Genomic DNA, 12,457 nt, shown 5'->3' on the forward strand with positions numbered 1-12,457 from the left:
AAAAAAAAAAAAAAAAAAAAGTTAAGCCCCACAAATTCCCGCCCTAATCGTTCAAGACAGGGTTTCTCTGTGTAGCCTTGGCTGTCTGGGAACTCACTTTGTAGACCAGGCTGGCCTCGAACTCAGAAATCTGCCTGCCTCTGCCTCCCAAGTGCTAGGATTAAAGGTGTGTGCCACCACTGCCTGGCAAGATTTTTATATTCCTTTCCTTCCTTTTCTCCCATCCAAGTACTAACCAGGCCCGACCCTGCTTAGCTTCCGAGATCAGACGAGATCGGGCGCGTTCAGGGTGGTATGGCCGTAGACAGTTTCCTTCCTTTTCTATATCTCTCCCTCCCTCTACCTCCCTCTCTCCCTCCCTCCCTCCTTCCTTGTTGTCTGTTTGTCTTCTTGTTGGTGTTTTGAAACAGGGTTTCTCTGAGTAGCCCTGACCATCCTGGAACTTACCCTCTAGGCTGGGCTGATCTGCTTGCTTCTACATGTGTGTGTTTTGCCTGATATCCAATGGCTACCCTGGAACTAGAGTTACAGATAGCTGTGAGCCACCACATGGATGCTGGGAATGGAACCAGGGTCTGAAGAGCAGCCAGTCTTAATCACTGAGCTAGCTCTCTAGACCCTTTATGCCCTCTTTTAAAGAAAATACTATTTATTTTTATTTTTTATCTATGAGTGTTTGAGTGCATCTATGTCTGAGCATCATGTGCATGACTGGTCCCCTTATGAGGCCAGAAGAGAATGTTGGATCTCCTGGAATTGGAATTATGGATGAGTTTGAGCCACTGTGTAAGTGTTGGAAGCCAGAGCCCAGTTTCAGTGAACCTCAGTAAGAGCGTAAAGACTCTTAACCACTAAGCCATATCTGAAGCCCTGAAACCTGTTAAGTGAAATGTACGAGGTACATTTATCAACCCTAGTATACTGCCATTTATTTCGTGAACTCCCTTCATCCTTGTTTTTGTGAGACAGGATTATGTAGTCTAGGGTAGCTAACACTTGCCTTGCAATCCTCCTACCCCATTAGCATTAAGATTAAAGGCGCTTGTCACCATACCCAGTTTTAATATTTACTTTGAACTCTCTCTGACTTAGACATATTCAAATGCTTACCCCCAAAGATGGAAGGAAAAAGATCAAAACCATAGTCTGTGAGATCCTGCCTAGAAGCAATCAATCGCCCTGCCTTCCATTCCCGACCCCCAGTCCAAACCCCGCATACTGGCCTCTGGTTGCTCCGTCTCTCATGCAGGGCGCTGCCACCACAGCTAACATGGGAGTGTGTTTTACTAAGTAGGTGCACAGAGACAGACCTGAGACAAGAGGAGAGAAGTGTCTTAGGGTCAGCCGTGGGGAGACCTGAAGACCTCCTGATCCAGGCCCGTGCACCAAGGCTACCAAAGCTAGTCATACTATCACTTTCCCTAAAATAGAACATTTCACTGCTTAGTAAGAGAGCAAAGATCAGGCCTTAAATTAAAGAAAAAAAAAGTTTGTATTACATTTCTTCATTCGTACTCGTGTGTGCACACGCATGCGGAGGTCAAGGAAAAACTTGCATGAGTCGGTCCTCTTTCTTCCTGTGGGTCCCAGGGATCGAGCTCATGCCATCAGGCTTGGCAGCAAGCACCTTTACCCACAAGCCATCTTGATAGTTGCAGGTCTTTCCTTTTTGAGAGTATTGATCTTAGGCTAAGTGGTGGGGCTGGGTGTGGGGTTGTTTTCTAATATTTATTTCAAGACCAATGGTCATGAAAATTGGGAGAGGGACCTCAGCAACAGTCCTCATAAAGTAGTAACCTAGGGTCACGGAAGGTCTTGTGAGTGAGTAAAAGCATTCACTGTGCAAGCCTGACTCTGAGTTCAGTTCCTAGAACCCACAGTGGAAGGAACCACCAGCTCCTGTTAGTTGTCCTACACACACTGCACTGTTACTGTTACATGAGCATACCTTCCTGGGCGAGCACAGGAGCACACAAGCGTGAATGTGCACAACACACACACACATCACGAACAAAATTAAAATTGTATTTTATTTATTTATTTTTATTACTTATTTATTTTTATTGTTTATTTATTTTTATCTATACAAGTACACTGTAGCTGTCCTCAGACTCATCAGAAGAGGGCATCAGATCCCATTACAGATGGTTGTAACCAGAATGTGGTTGCTAGGAATTGAACTCAGGTCAGGAAGAGCAGTCAGTGCTCTTAACCGCTGAGCAATCTCTCCAGCCCCTATTTTATTTATTTTAATAAAACATAAAGTAATACATTTGGCAAAGTTCATTCTTTGTAGGGTCGAAGAATCGCATCAACAGATCAAACCAGCTTCCCTATCAAGAGCATCCACTGTAGCTTGATTGCGGAAGGTCTCACAGGCTCCAGTCTTGTTTGTCTGTTCACTTAGCTCGTGGCATGCCAAGTCCTGAGACTGTGGAAGCTTTTGGGGGTGGGATCTAGCCCGCAGAACTAGGCTCTGAGATGCCAGCCTTCGAAGGGTCTGGCCTGTCTCCTGACCCCAGCATGCTCTCTGCTGTACAGCCTCTCAGGATGTGAACAGCTTCTGCCTCAGTTTCTCTAGTCCGGAACTCGGGGACTTTGCCAGGCCACCCACAGGCAGACAGAAGTGCTGAACTACCAGTCACAACAAAGCTGTCTTCTCTTGTCCCTATCAGGTATTTCAGTCAGGACCTAGTACAGTACTTTTTTTTTAAGAATAAATGACTGCTTATTACAAAGGTAGCAAAAAAAAAAAAAGGCACCAGCAAGCATGGGTGAGCATCGGAAGGAATTCGAATCCTTCTATATTGCTGGTGGGAAAAGAAAACAATGGAGGGGACCTTGGGAAAGAGTCAAAGCTGTTTCTCAGAAAGCTCAACATACAGCGCAGATCCTGGCCACTCCTCTCCTAGGCCTATTACCAGGAGAAATAAACATGTCCACACAGTAACTTGCGTACGATCATTCATTGCAGTGGTTTTTATTATTCTTTTTCTGTTTTGTTTTTGTTTTTTGTAATATACCCCAAGGTGTATACAATTCATCCATCGCCAAATGAGTTGATAAATAAAAATGTGATATTTTAGTACAGTTGGAGGGTTTTTTTCAGCAGATTTAATTTTTGCTTGTACCCACTCCTATTTTTTTTTTTTTTTAAATTTTATGATGTCCAGGTGCCTTACCTCCGTGTACTTCTGTACAGCTCATGTGTGTCTGGTGCCCTCAGAGGCCAGAAGAGGGCATTGGATCCCCTGGAACTAGAGTCACAGATGGTTGTGAGCCATCATGTGGCTGGCAGGTCCTCTGTAAGAACAAGTGCTTCTAACCACTCCGATTGGCCCTGTCTTTTGATTTTTGAGACAGGGCCTTCAGGAAGGCCTGGTTGAACTTTAGCTCACTACGTAGACCATGCTGGCCCCAAATCACAGAGATCCACTTGCCTCTGCCTGCAGAATGCTGAGATTTCAAGTGTGAGCTACAGTACCTGTATTGTTTATTTCTTCCCTGGGGGCTGAACCTAGGCCCTTCCAAGCAGTAGGAACAGATCTATCACTGAGCTTTTTTCCCCTCAGTGTCTTAAAAGAGTTGAGACAAATAGGTGTAGTGGCCCATGCCTTTTTTTTTTTTAAATAAAGATTTATTTATTAGCTGTCTTCAGACACACCAGGAGGGGTATCAGATCTCATTACAGATGGTTGTGAGCCACCTTGTGGTTGCTGGGATTTGAACTCAGGACCTCTGGAAGAACAGTCAGTGCTTAATCACTGAGCCATTTCTCCAGCCTGTGGCCCATGCCTTTAATCCTAGAACCCAGAATTTCGAAGTCAGCCTGGTCTATAGATTGAGTTCCAGGACAGCCAGAGCTACACAGAGACCCTGTCTCAAAACTGTTCCTCCTTTCCCCACAAAAATTAGCTTTTTGAGAAAAGGTCTCACATAGGAAACTATTGAGGTTAGCCTTGAATTTAATAAGCTCCTAGCTCACCCTTCTGAGTAGCTGGGATTATAGGCCTCTCCCATTGGACTTGCCAGAGTTTTAAGTATTATCTGGCAGTCAAATGGAACGAGGGATGAGGACATGCCTCCATTGGTAAAGTCTTGGCCTGCAACGGTGAAGGCCAGAGATCGCCAATGTAAAAAGCTGGACCTAGTAGACTGTGTTTATAATCCCTGCTGGGGGGAGGGAGATGATTGGGCCTTGCTAAGCTAACTGACCAAGCCTAATCAGTAAGCAAGGCTAAGGGACCCTATCCTCCAAAAGAAGGACACTTCTGATGAATGTCCAAGAGACCTCTTATGTGCACATGTGTACATACATACATACAATACATACATATATACATACGCACACATATACACACAGTATATGGCCTCTATGTGCACATGTATATATACACAACACATACACACACACACACACAAACACACACAGGAGTGAAGTCTAATACAATCTAGGATAAAATATTTCATTGTGTAAAAAAAGACAGACAGGACACAACCCACGTGACTGCTTTTCTATGGGATAATCAGAGCAGCAAACCAGTGGTTGCCAGGTTTTTCCGGAGGAGGGGAGTGCCTGTTACTGGGTATGAGGTTCTCCTCTGGGCGACTTCTGGAAGAGTTCTAAAATTAGATTATCATAATGGCTGCATGGCCTGTGACTCTGCCCTAGACCACAGAGCTGTCCACTCTAAGTGGGTAAATTGTATGGCGTGTGAATTACATCTTGAGGAAGCTGTTTCTTAAAAAGGAATAAACAAGTCTCCTAAGTGTTTAAGCAAGCAGTCAAAGCTGGAACAGCAAGATCTCCACTTGTCAGTTCTCCCAAAAGCCTCCTGTTCTCCTGGTTGACTCTGTGTGAAAAACAATGGCCCTCATCTTCACTAGGTTTAAATTTCATCTACTATTGGAGTTCCCAGAGCTGTGCTTAATCTACATATTTGCTACAAAATAGTAATTTTCAGAGAGCCCCTTTGAAGGGATATGTTGGGAAGTTTTTCATGAGAGCTGGGGTGACACCAAGAGGGGAGAAATGTGACAAGGGGTCGGATGAGACGGTGCAAACTTGCAGCCTTCTGGCTCAGGTGATCAATGTGCTTCCTTTCATTTAAGGTGTGTTTAAAAGTTGGGATTGGAGCTGAGCAGGTGACTCCAGGGTTAAGAGCTATCGCTGCCCAGGAAAAACACCTGGCTTTGGGTCTCCATGGCACTCTCTTCCGATCCTTGAGGGTACCTATGCATGTGACATACATACACTCACACCAACACACATACACAGAATCAGAGGTCCCGGCCCATGCCCAGCACTCATGATACAGAGGCAGGTGGATCTCTGTGTGCTCAAGGTCAGGCAAGGATATATAGAAGGAGTTTCAGGACAGCCAGGGCTTTTCAGAGACACCCTCTCCAAAAACAAAGACAGAAAACAAAAAACAAAAAACAAAAGAAAATGAAAATCAGAGGTCCCATAAGGTAGACCCACATTTTGGTAGAACAAGGATCTTACAGCGAGTTAAGAGTGGCTGCCTCTTTCCACCTTTCTACTTTGCCTGCATCCCTATGGTTCTGAAGGACTCCTGCTGCCTGGTCCCTCTACACAGCAGAGTTTGCAATTCATGCCTTGGGACTTTGTATTTCATATGAAAAATGAAGAACATTCTGAACTGTTCTCTTTCTCATTAGCAGTTCTGAGAATCACACCATGGGCCTTGTCATGGTAAGCAAGACTCTGTCCTGACATCTTTTCTCTCCTCTTCCTGTCCCCGTTGATGGTGTGAGGATCTCAGAACCTTTTCCTTGTTAGGCAAGGGCTCTATCACACTAAGAAGAATTCTAAGCCTTTCTGTAAAAAAAAAAAAAAAAAAAAAAAAATTGAGCTAGGCTCTCTGTTAGTCACCCAGGCTGCCCTTGAACTTGAAAGCATCTCATTTCAGTACCCCACCCCACCCCACCCCTGCTTCTGGTAGCTGAGCCATCAGAGTCCTGAAATTCCTGAACCTAAGAGTTTCCTTTAAACCAGGTGATGGCCCTTGTCTGTAAATCCCAACCCACAGGAAGCTGAGGCTGGAGGATTTCAAGTTTAAGGCAAGCCTGAGCTACAGAAGACTCCCCCCAACTACTGGGGTCACACAGCTTTAATCCAAGAGGCAGGATAATCTATGAGTTAAGGCAACCTTGGTCTACAGAATGAGATCTAGGTAAGCCAGGGCTACATAGAGAGGCCCTGTCTCAAAAAAGAAAGAAAGAAAGGAAGAAAGAAAGAAAGAAAGAAAGGAAGAAAGGAAGGAAGAAAGAAAGGAAAGAAGGGAGGAAAAAAGAAAGAAAGCCCTAAAAGGGTCCTTTATGTAAAAACAAAAAACAAAAACAAAAACAAAAATCTGACCAAACAAACAAACAAAACACCCCACTTGTGGTGCATGGGCTTGTTTTTAATAAAAAAATTAAAAACATTTTTTATGCATCTGCATGTCTGTGTGCATGTGTGCTCTATGTGTGTGGGTCTCGGTAGAGAGGCTAGAAGAGAGTGTTAGAGCCCCTGGTGCTGGAGTTACAAAGAGCTGCCTGCCTGACATGGGGCTGGAGGCTGAATTCAGGACTTCTGGAAGAGCTGTACACACTCAATCACTGAGCCATCTCTCCAGTTCCAGTATGGACTCTCACGATGAGTGCAGTCTGGCTGGTCTATGGTATATGCCAGACAAGACTGAAAAATAAGCTTCATTTAGCACATGTCTTCCATGCAGGAAGCACTGGGCATAGATTATTACATCATTTGATACAGCTCAGCAGCAGGGTGCTTCCCTAGCATGTCTGAAGTTTGAACTCCTAAACACAATCCCCCATCTGAAGGGGTAGGAGAGAAGCCATTTAATCCTCATACTGTCCTAGATGTTAACTTTTCCTTTATGGATAACACTAAGAGGTGGCTTATGATTGCTGAAATCACATGTCTGGTAAGAGTGACAGCATCTACTCAGAACTGACTTCAAAGCTAATGCTTCTGTGGCTCCTCCACTAGCCACATGATCTCCAGGTTGTTAGCCTTGCTAATAGATAATGCATTGTGTTTTCTGACCCAAATATACCTCACCTCTCCATTGGATTGTAGGGATATTGGTATGAGATATGCACTTTTAAGGCGTCATGGGTTTTGAATAGGACCCATACAGTTTACAAAACAACCACAAGCCATTATTGACTCTAGACTTGGTTATTTATTATTTTATGTGCCTGTCTGTGTACCACTTCTGTGCCTGCTGCAGACAGAGGCCAGAAGAGGGTATTAGATCCCCTGGAACTGGAGTTACAGATACTCTTGCCATGTTGGGTGGTGGGACACCTCTACAAGAATAGCCAGTGCTTTTAACCTGAGCCGTCTCTCTAACCCCAACAGATTGATTCCCCCCTTAATATTTAAATTTACTTTTTTAAAATTAATTTTTTAAAAGATTTATTTGTTTTTGGCCCCACTCACTCCGGCCTATTTATTTATTACATATAAGTATAGCTGTCTTCAGACACCCCAGAAGAGGGCATCAGATCCCATTACAGATGGTTGTGAGCCACCATGTGGTTGCTGGGAATTGAACTCAGGACTTCTGGAAGAGCAGTGAGTGCTCTTAACCACTGAGCCATCTCTCCAGCCCTTGAATTTACTTTCTGATCCATCAAAGGGCTGTGCACTTTACCAAATGTTAGATTTCAGTAGCGGTAAAGCTTTGCTTCCTGCCCCAGTAGCACCAGCCCTAACTGACAGAGTCTGAAACCTATGCAATAGCAGTGAGAGAGGACAGGCATGACTGACACCCAGGGCTGGTGGCCAAGCTTCACAGCACATCAACTTAGGCTACTGCCAACCCTGTTGGCTGGTCTTGAGGCCAGGGAAAACTCTGAAGGTAAGAGGGGGAAATTGCCTCAATCCACCATGGAGGCTACCCACAACCAGCCTTCTAGGTCTTCAAGAGTGTGGAGAGACCTCATCCTTTCTCCAGGGTCGGAAGAGCTCCTAGCACCTGACCGCTATCTTCCTGCTCAGGTGGTACACTCCCCAGCTTGTACTTGCAGAGAGCCAAGTCAATAACGCAGGGATATCCGCTAGTAGAAACAGCCTCATCATCTAAGGTACCAAGCTTTTAGTAAACTGAGCACTCCCCAGCATTAGAGATAAGGGAATGTGGAGTTTACGGTCAGCCTGGGCTATGTAACAAGCTAGTCACAAAATGAAACAAGATGAACATCCCAAACGAACGACCACAGGCAGACAAAAAGCCTCAGGGCATGGCTCCCTTATAGAGCACTGGCCTGACTCACACTGGGCAAACACTACAGAAAGAAAACACCAGCGACAAAAATAAAATAAAATAAAAATAAATAAAAAATAAAAAAATCAACCCCAAACCACCAAGGACCGGAAGTGGCTCTGGGAGCAGAGGGAAGGAAGCCGGAAACAGGGTCCTGGTTGTTCATAATGGTGTTAGTGTGGAGAAAGAAATCCGCAACAAAGCTAGCCTGCCTTTTGTAAAACATTGCTGTGGATCCCGTTCTGAGGTTTCCTTTTGACTTCCAGGAACGGAAATGAGGAAGTAGGAGGAAGATACCACAGCTTAGTGCTACTGCGCAAATGGACTTCAGAAACGGGGCCGTACACACCGATGCAATGGACCAGTGACTTTGTGTCTAGGAAATATTCAGAGAACTATCAGTAATTTCATTGTTTTTTTGTTTTTAAATTCTGTTTTTTGTTTTGTTTTTTGTTTTTTGTTTTTGTTTTTAAGATGCGATTCTGTTGCTATGCTGCCTAGACTGGTGTCCAACACAGAGCCTTAAGTGGCTCTGCCGCTGAACCTTTTGATTTCTCGGAGATGGTGCTGGCTGCCAGGCCTTCCAGGGTCCCCCTGCATACGTGTCGTGTCGGGGTGAGAAGATATTTTAAAGCCAGTCGTGAGTCCTGACCTTTCACTTTTTTGAGGCAGGGTTTCCCTGGTTTCTGCCGCTGTACTCTGTACTTCGGATTAGCTGGCTGAGTGCTTCCGGAAGATTCTCTTCCCTCTATCTTCCAGTTCACCTTAGGGATGTCCGGACTACAGATGTCCACCACACCACCACCACTACCACATCAAACTTGGGTCATCAAGATTGCAGGGAGATGAGCAATTTTTCTCCCTGGCCTTAATTGGGACAAGGTCTCATGCCTCCTGGGCTGGCACTGAACTCCTTGTGTAGCCCAGGATAACCTTGACTCTGTGGTCCTCCTATGTCTCCCTCCAGATGCTCAGATTACAGGTGTGAGCCACTGGGTTAATGCGCCACCACAATGCTTCCTGCCTGGTAGGTAAGCCTCAACCCCTGAACACCATATTCATAACCTTGACCTACCTTTATGGGCTATTAGTGTTATATCACTAATAAATTGTTATAGACACCAGGTTTACTGCCATATAATAATATACATAATATCTTATCAAGAGAAGACCTACTTTTAGAAGGAACCCTGATTTGAAGAAAAGTGTGTGTGTTGCATACGTAAATAAATAAATAATGGGTCTGAATAAATATATTATGACATGTTAATAGCATTTATTTTTGGCAAAAGACAATATTTTTCTCTTTAGAATTCCCACATTTTCTACAATCCTAGCACTTAAGGGTGAGAGGAGGGAGGATCGGGAGTTCAGAGGTATCCTTTATTACACAGCAAGTTTGAAGCCAGCCTAGGTTGTGTGTGACCTTGCCTCAAAACAAAGGAAAAAGATGTTATAAAGAAGTTATCTTTAAAGAAGAGTTGGGAGGTGGTGGCTTACACCTTTAGATGCAGTGCTTGGGAGGCAGAGGCAGGTGGATCTCTGAATTGGAGGCTAGCCTGGTCTACAGAGTGAGTTCCAGGACAGACAGGGCTACACAGAGAACGCCCCTCTCCCGTTTTAAATTGAGGATTAAACCCAGGGTCTCAAGCAAGTTTTCTTCCTTTCTACCATACTCTGAGCCCTTTGACCTTTCTTAATTTAATTTTATTTTTTTAAAGCTTGACAATTTTATAAATCCCCAGGGCAGGCAAGCTGTAAATCTCAGTTGAATGTTTGGGCTCTCCAGCCTGACTCCTGGGGTACCCGTGATCAAGATAAGAGAGAGCCCTTGAAACAAGACAGTCCCAGCTTAGAATCTTGGTTCCATACTTCCTGGTCCTGTCAGCCCTGACAGCATGCAGGAATCCTGGATTAATTCCCCAGTGCTCCTGGAATTCTAGCACACAGGAGGCTGAGGCAGGAGGATTTCCAGAGTTAGAGGCCAGTCTGAGCTACATTACAATGAGTTCTAGAACTCATCTTGGATTCAAAATAAGACCTTGCTTAAAAAATCAGTAAATAAAAAAATAAATCCAGGCCGGGAGGTGGTGGCACACGCCTTTAATCCCAACACTTGGGAGGCAGAGGCAGGCAGATTTCTGAGTTCGAGGCCAGCCTGGTCTACAGAGTGAGTTCCAGAACAGCCAGGAATATACCGAGAAAACCTATCTCAAAAAACCAAAATCAATCAGTCAGTCAGTCAATCAATCAATCAATCCAGGGCTATACAGAGAAACCCTGTCTTAAAAAAACAAACAAATAAATAAATAAATTAGCAAATAAAAGAGAAGACAGACAAAAAAGTAAATAGTTCTAAAAAATGGATATAATTTTTCTAGCACACATAACTACTGCTTTAAAACTTGATTTGTTTCAACATTTGCTTCCAAATTGACTACAGAACCTTCCCCAGGCCTTCAGAACTAACTCTAATACAATGGACCTCCTCTCTTGCTTCCCTCACCCCTGTACCCTCAACCTTCACCAGTAGGGACTTTGTACTTTCTGGCCTTTGGCTCCTGGATAAGCTATTTCTTTGGACTATAATGTTCTTTCCCTGTCCCTGGGCCACTAAAGTCCAATCTGCCCTCTGCCCTTCGACCCTTCTTGACCTTTATAATTGTCAACTCAGTGAGTTCCCTTTTTGTTTTGAATTTCCTGTCATGTTTGGTTACACTTTTCCAAGGGTCTTGAAACAACAGCTTATCACTGCACATGTTATGACCTACAGTAATATCTTACATAGCTTGTCCTCCCCATGTTCCTTTCTCTAGCTTCCTCCTTCCTTCTCTCCTTTCCTCTCCTTCCCTCCCTCCCCTCCTTTCTTTTTTGAATCAGGGTCTCTTTTCCTTGTGAAGCCCTGGAAGTTCATAGGTAGACCAGGCTGGCCTTGAATTCAATCTACCTGGCCTTGAATTCAGTCTACCAGCCTCTGTCCTCCCAGATCAGACGAGATTGAGTGCATTCAGGGTAGTATGGCCCATAGATGACCTCTGTCTGCCATGTGCTAAGATTAAAGGCATGTGCCCCCAGACCTGGCTCTGTTTACATAGCAACTAATGAATGTAAAAGTGATTTTTAACTTTTTCGTGACATACCCATTGTATTGCTTGATATTCAATTTGTTTTGTTTTGTTTTTTTGAAATAGGGGTTCTCTTTGTAGCTCTTGCTACCCTGAAACACACTTTATACACCAGGATGTCCTCAAACTCACAGAGATCTGCCTGCCTCTGCCTCCCCAGTGTTGGGATTAAAGGAAATATGTTCCACCACTTCCTGGCAATCCAGTGATCCTTAAAGGACCTGGGTTCTAGTCTTAGCATCCACAAGGCCGCTCACAATCACCTGTTAACTCCAGTTGCAGTAGATCTGATGCCGTCTCCTGGCCTCCTCTGGCAACTGCATGCATATGAACATACAGACTACTAGGCACACACTGACATACATAGAAACAGGGTCTAAAAATTAGGTATACAAAAAGACAAAAGAATTAACATAAACAAAAATCCAAAAAGGAAAAGCAAGAAACAAGTGAAAATCAATAAATATGTCTAGAATTCCCTTCATGGACTAATGCTGGTCTTAGGGACACGGAGCAACACATAGCTTTGCACCATTATTTTTGCAGGTTGAAATCAGTGCTGTCAGCAGCTTCATAGGGGTGAATTTTACTAAGCTGGCTTCTCTCCCAGTGATCTGGGGCAGTGTCTTTAGAAACTGTTGCTTTAATTGCTTTCTTTCTCCCTTTCTTTCTTTTTTCTTTCCTTGCTTCCTTCTTTCTTTCTTTCTTTGGAGGGAGCTTTTTGTTGTGTGGAATTTTCTCATTAATAAATTTGTAAATGCATTTGGGTCATTTTGTGTATTTTATTAGAAATCTTTACATTCCAAACAGCAACATTGGGCTTCTTTTTTTGTGCTGGAGTGAGAACTCAGGACCTTACATGTGATGGTCAAGTGCTGTCAGTGAATTCTTGGGTTTGTCTTTTAATAAAAAAAAGTTTATTAAAAAAGTTTAATAAAAAATTAGATGTATTATTTTAGTATTTTATATCCACGAGCATTTTGCCCGAATGTGTGTGTGTGTGTATATATATATATATATATATATATATAT

This window comes from Mastomys coucha, unplaced genomic scaffold (assembly GCF_008632895.1).
Source record: "Mastomys coucha isolate ucsf_1 unplaced genomic scaffold, UCSF_Mcou_1 pScaffold22, whole genome shotgun sequence".
In the NCBI taxonomy this organism is placed as follows: Eukaryota; Metazoa; Chordata; class Mammalia; order Rodentia; family Muridae; genus Mastomys; species Mastomys coucha.